Source organism: Pleurodeles waltl, chromosome 6 (assembly GCF_031143425.1).
Source record: "Pleurodeles waltl isolate 20211129_DDA chromosome 6, aPleWal1.hap1.20221129, whole genome shotgun sequence".
NCBI lineage: Eukaryota > Metazoa > Chordata > Amphibia > Caudata > Salamandridae > Pleurodeles > Pleurodeles waltl.
The window spans coordinates 14063149-14070583 of record NC_090445.1 but is presented as its reverse complement, the minus strand read 5'-3'; positions in this window follow the sequence as shown (position 1 = coordinate 14070583).

Below are 7435 nucleotides of genomic sequence, written 5' to 3'. Positions count from 1 at the left end.
TTTGTAAAAAACACCTCTGTTTTCTGTGAAAAAATGTGATGTGTCCACGTTGTGTTTTGGGCCATTTCCTTTCGTGGGCGCTAGGCCTACCCACACAAGCGAGGTACCATTTTTATCGGGTGACTTTGGGGAACGCTGGGTCAAAGGAAATTTGTGGCTCCTCTCAGATTCCATAACTTTCTGTCACCGAAATGAGAGGAAAAAGTGTTTTTTTGGTCAAATTGTGAGGTTTGCAAAGGATTCTGGGAAACAGAACCTGGTCAGATCCCCACAAGTCATCCCATCTTGGATTCCCCTAGGTGTCTAGTTTTCAAAAATGCGCTGGTTTGCTAGGTTTTCCCAGGTGCCGACTGAGCTAGGGGCCAAAATCCACAGGTAGGCACTTTGCAAAAAACACCTCTGTTTTCTGTGAAAAAATTTGATGTGTCCACGTTGTGTTTTGAGTCATTTCCTTTCATGGGCGCAAGGCCTACCCACACAAGTGAGGTACCATTTTTATCGGGAGAATTGGGGGAACACAGAATAGCAAAACAAGTGTTATTGCCCCTTGTCTTTCTCTAGATGTTTTCCTTCCAAATGTAAGGCAGTGTGTAAAAAAGACGTCCATTTGAGAAATGCCCTGTAATTCACATGCTAGTATGGGCACCCCGGAATTCAGAGATGTGCAAATAACCACTGCTTCTCAACACCTTATCTTGTGGCCATTTTGGAACTACAAAGGTTTTCTTGATACCTATTTTTCATTTTTTATATTTCAGCAAATTAATTGCTGTGTACCTGGGATAGAATAAAAACCCATTGCAAGGTGCAGCTCATTTATTGGCTCTGGGTACCTAGAGTTCTTGATGAACCTACAAGCCCTATATATCCCCGCAACTAGAAGAGTCCAGCTGACGTAACGGTATATTGCTTCAAAAAATCTGACATCGCAGAAAAAAGTTACAGAGTAAAACGTGGAGAAAAATGGCTGTTTTTTTCACCTCAATTTCAATATTTGTTTATTTCAACTGTTATTTTCTATAGGAAACACTTGTAGGATCTACACAAATGACCCCTTGTTGAATTCAGAATTGTGTCTACTTTTTCAGAAATGGTTAGCTGTCTGGGATCCAGCATTGGTTTCTCACCCATTTTGGTCACTAACTGGAAGGAGACTGAAAGCACAAAAAATAGTAAAAATGGGGTATGTCCCAGTAAAATGTCAAAATTGTATTGAAAAATTGGGTTTTCCAATTCAAGTCTGCCTGTTCCTGAAAGCTGGGAAGATGGTGATCATGCCACCGCAAACCCTTTGTTGATGCCATTTTCAGGGGGAAAAACACGAGCTGCCTTCTACAGCCCTTTTTTCCTATTTATTTGAAAAAAACAAAATTTTCACTGTATTTTGGCTAATTTCTTGGTCTCCTTCAGGGGAACCTACAAAGTCTGGGTACCTCTAGAATCCCTAGGATGTTGGAAAAAAAGGATGCAAATTTGACGTGGGTAGCTTATGTGAACAAAAAGTTATGAGGGCCTAAGCGCGAACTGCCCCAAATAGCCAAAAAAAGGCTCGGCACAGGAGGGGGAAAAGGCCTGGCAGCGAAGGGGATAGAGAAAAGTCTTATTGCAATGCAGACTGCCATTTTGAAAGAATGCCCTTTGGTGGAGGGGGAACTAATAATTTTTCACCTATTCCTACACTAAAAGTGTAATCAAAAACAACTATTCCTAATGCTTGTGTTCCACACCTTTGTTGGGTGCAGTGGGCCATGTTTTTAAGTGCAGTTGATATAATATTTGAGCATGACCCTACTCTCCGCACTCAAGAATTTCTCCAGTACATAGAAAATATACCACAAAGCCCTGATACCCTACCTATTTAGGATTATAAGAGCGTCTTCTATACAGATAGCTCTACATAGCCAGTGGTTGGTACCAAACAGAAATATTCCATGTCTTATGTTGCAGTAAAGGGAATTTTTGATTATGGCAAATTGTCATATATACACACACCAAAACTTTTGGTGATTGAACTGCATAGTTCAAAGACATGTGTGCCTTGTTGCTTGCTCCACAGAAGGCTGAACGACACTAATAGTGTTGGATGTGTCCATCTGTGTGCAAGAGTACAGTGATGACTTAGCACATTGGCAATTAACCGGATTCAGGGGTTTAAAGGGGAAACCAGCTAAAAATAGATATCTCTAAACTTACAAGACAATCTTGTTTTCATCCACATTCAATATACCATGGCCCATAAAAGTGAAATAATTCACTCTAAGGGGAACCATCCATGTGACGTAGCTGCAGAGGTAGCTGTTCATATTTATAAATTAGCATCTGTAACTAGATCTTAATCGACACAGACATTTTGGCAGCAATGCAAGCAACAGCTAAAGGTGAAAAGCCTCCAGATGATTTTCTGTGCAAATACTGCTACACCCTTGATCAAAATAACACTTAGATAGTTTCCATAGTCAGAGTGGAAACTAGACAAATTCCCAATTAAAACGTTAGATTAGACTTAATTAAAGCACCTCGTGAGGAGTTAGCATTTGCCTACACTGGAATGTGTGCCAAGTAACCATGCTCCAGGAAAGATGCTGGTGGCCTTGTTTGCCCAAACAAACTGAAAACTATGTTCAGCAATGGGATGTCTGGCAATGAAATAAAACGTTCTACTGTTTCAAGACCAGGACAGGCTCCTCTTTATTTTCAACCACCTGTTTGGGGTAACTTAACTCAAATATATCGGGCTAATCAATCCAGTAAACCAATGTAAGTATATATTAGTTGCTTTTGAGTACTGTACAGATTCCTGTGGGTTTGGCCTCAAAAGAATGTTGATTCTCGAGCAGTCATAAAAGATTTGCCGTGCCTAGTAGCAACAGATGCAGTTCATACCTTTCATCCATGGTCCTCCATTTGTTGCAAAGGCATTCAGGGGTGCTATGTCTGCTCTGGGGATATGTTTGCAATACTCACCCCTGTTTGGTGCAGAGATCAACAGGTAATAGAACGTGACAACAGTTTGCTTAAACAAGCCTTGACCGCTGGGTGGTAGGGTATTAATTACAGTACCGAGGTTGGCTACATAATCTGTATAAAGGTCAGAGAACATTAAATAATTTCCCTAGAGGAGTATTGGGTGGTTGCTCTGAAGAAAGGGTCTACATGTTTCGCGTCTGGTGGTCCATCCGGATCCTTTGACGCTTCATCAGGACCAAAGAAAAAATAACTTCTCCAAATAAATTTCAAAAGGCCCAAATAGGAGCAAAAGAAAGGAAGAACAGTCACTTACTGTAAGATTGTTCTATATGTCAAACAAGGTCGCCCTAAAAATAAAGCAACAGCATGTAGAAAATAAAGTCCCAGTCAATTGTACACATAAACATAATAGTTTAGTACATCATGCGCAAAAGAAATGTAAAAATTAGATAATATAAAAATTGTTAAGGCTTACCATCCCCGGTATGTGGATAGAGCTCCTGGGAATCAAATATCAGGAACAGGAACTAACAATCTAAGTGTCATAATAGTGTAAAAGAAGAGTAGGAGGTAATGACAAATACAATCAAATGTCATGTTCCACAATCATATATATTGTAACTATTGTGGTTAAAGGATCTAAAAATAATTCGGATAGTATTTGTTAGTTATAACTATGTCCGATAGCTAATGTCTCCCATGGTGTCAGCAAATCGAAAAACGAGGGCGGTGGCAGAAAGGTAAAACAATCAAAGTCCTTAACTTTATTTGTTGCCTTGACCAAGTTAAATGCCCCCGATCGTTCCTATTGACTAGCGGTAGAAAAACAAATATAGCTTACTTGTGTTAGAGGTCCGTAGGGCATTGCACCTACCCTCCTGATAGCGTCCCCGCAAGACAAAAGCTGGACGCTTTTGGGACAACTCAAATACGCGATATCGAACCCGGAAGTGCAATCAGGTTCGCGCGCGTCAAGCCTTCAGGTGGAAGGCATGAAAATAAACGACGGACTCATTCTCCGTCGCCATATTAGGAGAGGGAAACGGACTTGTGGCTATGGAATCGGATGAGGGCAAAAAAAGAGAAAATGGAGGCTCATAATTGCAGAGTCTTCATAAAAAATAGTGAAGGCACCAGATTAATATGTAATGGTGACCTATTGACACCATAATTATAGGTATAATAATAAAAGGACAGAATTGTCTTGTGGTCAATTCAAATAATGGCTAGTCTGGATAATATTGAGGAATAACTAAAGTTGGAATTATGGAAAAAATTAATAAGATTCCTCAAAAAAGAGGTCTATAAAATCGACAGTTGATGTATATCAGTTGCTGGCGAATTGACAAGATTTATCTGAAAGTAAGTGAGGACCATGGAATCTCATCATTGAGGCCCCGTGTCGAGGTACCCAGCCTAAAAATCCAATGTTGCTCAAATCTAAAAAAGGGAATGAGCGTCATTCTGTCTGGTTCTAGGGGCCTCCAAAATCACCCACCGTAGCTCATCTGGGGTATGAGGAAAATCTATGAAATGTACGCAGAGTTTAGTAGTTACTCGGCAACATCTAATATTGCTCCTGTGTTCGTTGATGCGTATCTTTTACACTATTATGACACAGATTGTTAGTTCCTGTTCCTGATATTTGATTCCCAGGAGCTCTATCCACATACCGGGGATGGTAAGCCTTAACAATTTTTATATGATCTAATTTTTACATTTCTTTTGCGCATGATGTACTAAACTATTATGTTTATGTGTGCAATTGACTGGGACTTTATTTTCTACATGCTGTTGCTTTATTTTTAGGGCGACCTTGTTTGACATATAGAACAATCTTACAGTAAGTGACTGTTCTTCCTTTCTTTTGCTCCTATTTGGGCCTTTTGAAATTTATTTGGAGAAGTTATTTTTTCTTTGGGCCTGATGAAGCGTCAAAGGATCCGGATGGACCACCAGACGCGAAACATGTAGACCCTTTCTTCAGAGGAGCCACATTTGGGTTAACCCTCTTATATATATTGTTGTGCGAGTAGACGAGCATTACCACTCACTTTTTACTCCCATTTTGTTTTTAACTTTGGTCTCCATCACATTATTACTGATTAAAATTATGATTATTCATTGTTGATGGATAACCAATTTTATTTTAGTTATTTTCTCTCCTTCATTGCTCAGGTATCTTACAATCAGGTACCCTATCAGACTGATTATTTTCCTCTAACTACTAGTAGAGCTAAAACGGTTAAGAGCTCCCTCAGTGGAGCCCGTTAGGCATTTCAGCACCGGCCTAATGAGGAGCTTTCCCAATGATGAAACTAGTCATCCAATGTGATGCTTGAGGGTTCTCGCTCCTGTAGAAATTAGTCCTATCCTCTTTTTGGAACAGTGTACCCTTCTTTTCTTATCATTGTACATGGGAGACTGTACACTGGACCACTAATCTCCCAGGTCCCTCCTCTTTGTTTTTTCAGTATTGGGTGGTTGTACTTCACTTGAGGTTCTCCTCAGAGTATTTGTGTATGTGACTGATGTTGATAGATCTAGAAAGGTGGCCGAAGAAAAATAATTTGAATTGGACCAAAGTTTGAATGTCATGACTAGCATTTGAAAGGTCACAGACAATCTATTTAATTGTAAGCATTCAGACACTAGCAAAGAGAAGGTTCTTAAAGGTGCTGATGGGTGGCTTCCCAAGCTCGGCAAGCTAGTTCAAGAAACAATTCTTGATAAACAAGTGTTTGGACTGTCTTACAGACCACTGATTCCAGTTCTTAGGATAGAAGGGACACAAACTGTAATCCAGCCTTCACTGCCTGGTTGAAAGCTAAACAGGAAGATGTCCATCAACCACATTAAAAATCACTATGTATCCAATTCTGTTTAGCAGATCCCCCATGACACCAGAAAGTCTTTGAAGTAGAGTCCTACAACCCCTCTTTACTCTGAAGGAACTACCCCAAGAAGAGAGTAGCCATGCTGGAATCTTGAGTCTGAATCAGAGGATAGTAGAGCATACTTGCCTCCACCTTTATACCAGATGCTAAATTCCACAGAAGAGCTTGGTGCTGCAATTTCAATAATCCCAGCAGTTTCTACCACTACTATGAACACTAAATGAGCCAACATAAATTGAAATTATGCTTTGGCAAGATAAAATACTTTATGATGAAAATGATTCTGACATTGAATTAAAGTACCACCACATTCTACAGTTGCTCAGCATCACAGCTGGCTCTCTGTTTGCTACTGCTTTTGTAACAAATATCTTTTACCACCATGGTCCTATATCTGGTTTTCTACAGAAGTGTTTTTTTGTTCTTAAATTGGATTATCATGCTGAGCACAGAACTGCAACCATATTAGTTTTCTCCCAGAGTACCTCGGGATCATCATACAGTGAACATAACTGCATATCCTGAGCTTAGACAGTGTACATTGGAAAAATGTTCCATATCAGATCATGGGAATCCACAGAAAGTCTACAGATTCCATATGTTTTAAAAATTGCTCCTGGAAATATTATAATATCGGGATACTTTTCAGATCAATGGGACATAAAAACTGCTAAAAGAATGTTGAAGGATTTACAGGGATACAACACCTTAGACAATGATGATCCTTATTTAAATGCCGACAATCATAAACAAATGTTTTGTTTTCAGAAATTTGGAAACCACTAGTGACACAGAACCAGCACACTTTGATATATATATATATATATATATATATATATATATATATATATATATATATATATAGTAGTATGACCATTGAGGGTTCCATTCATAAATAGCCACCCACATTTCTGAAATATATTCCTGTATTTAATAGTATTGATGGGTTAGATCAAAAAGCCTTATATTATTTACAAATGGGAAAAAAAAACTGATTACCAATCACAAGTTGATATAGTCCCATAAATGTGTTGAAAATCTTGCAGTGCAAGGCTATGAGCTCTGGAAAGAAAATATAAAAGAAAATGTATGGGGGAACCAAATTTTAGTAGATTCAAAGCAACAAAGCCTTATTTAGAATGATGCATAATTCCTAAAGGGATTATTTTTTTGAGTAAAACTGTCTCACAGACCACGTCTGGAGTTTGGGTCCACAAGAGACTTAAAGAACCCTTCAATTCTAAAAGTCAATTCAACTTAGTTTATAGAGGAAAAAATATTAATGATCCAAACAAAATGAAATGATTCAAAATGGTACTTACAATTCAACCATGTTACACTCTGAGGGGATAGCCCTCTGGCCAGTTGATACTGATGTATACATGACCGATTTTCTTTTAAAACTCCCGGTCCTTTAGCTAATCACCCAGACCCTACTATAATAAATTTACAGCTCTAACTGTGACCACACAGAGAGTGGCTAAGCTGTACCAACAATGCTAAGCAGATTCCAGACTTGCACCTGTGAAGGAGCATCTGTTCACAATTAGTGAAACCATGGCTCTCAATGA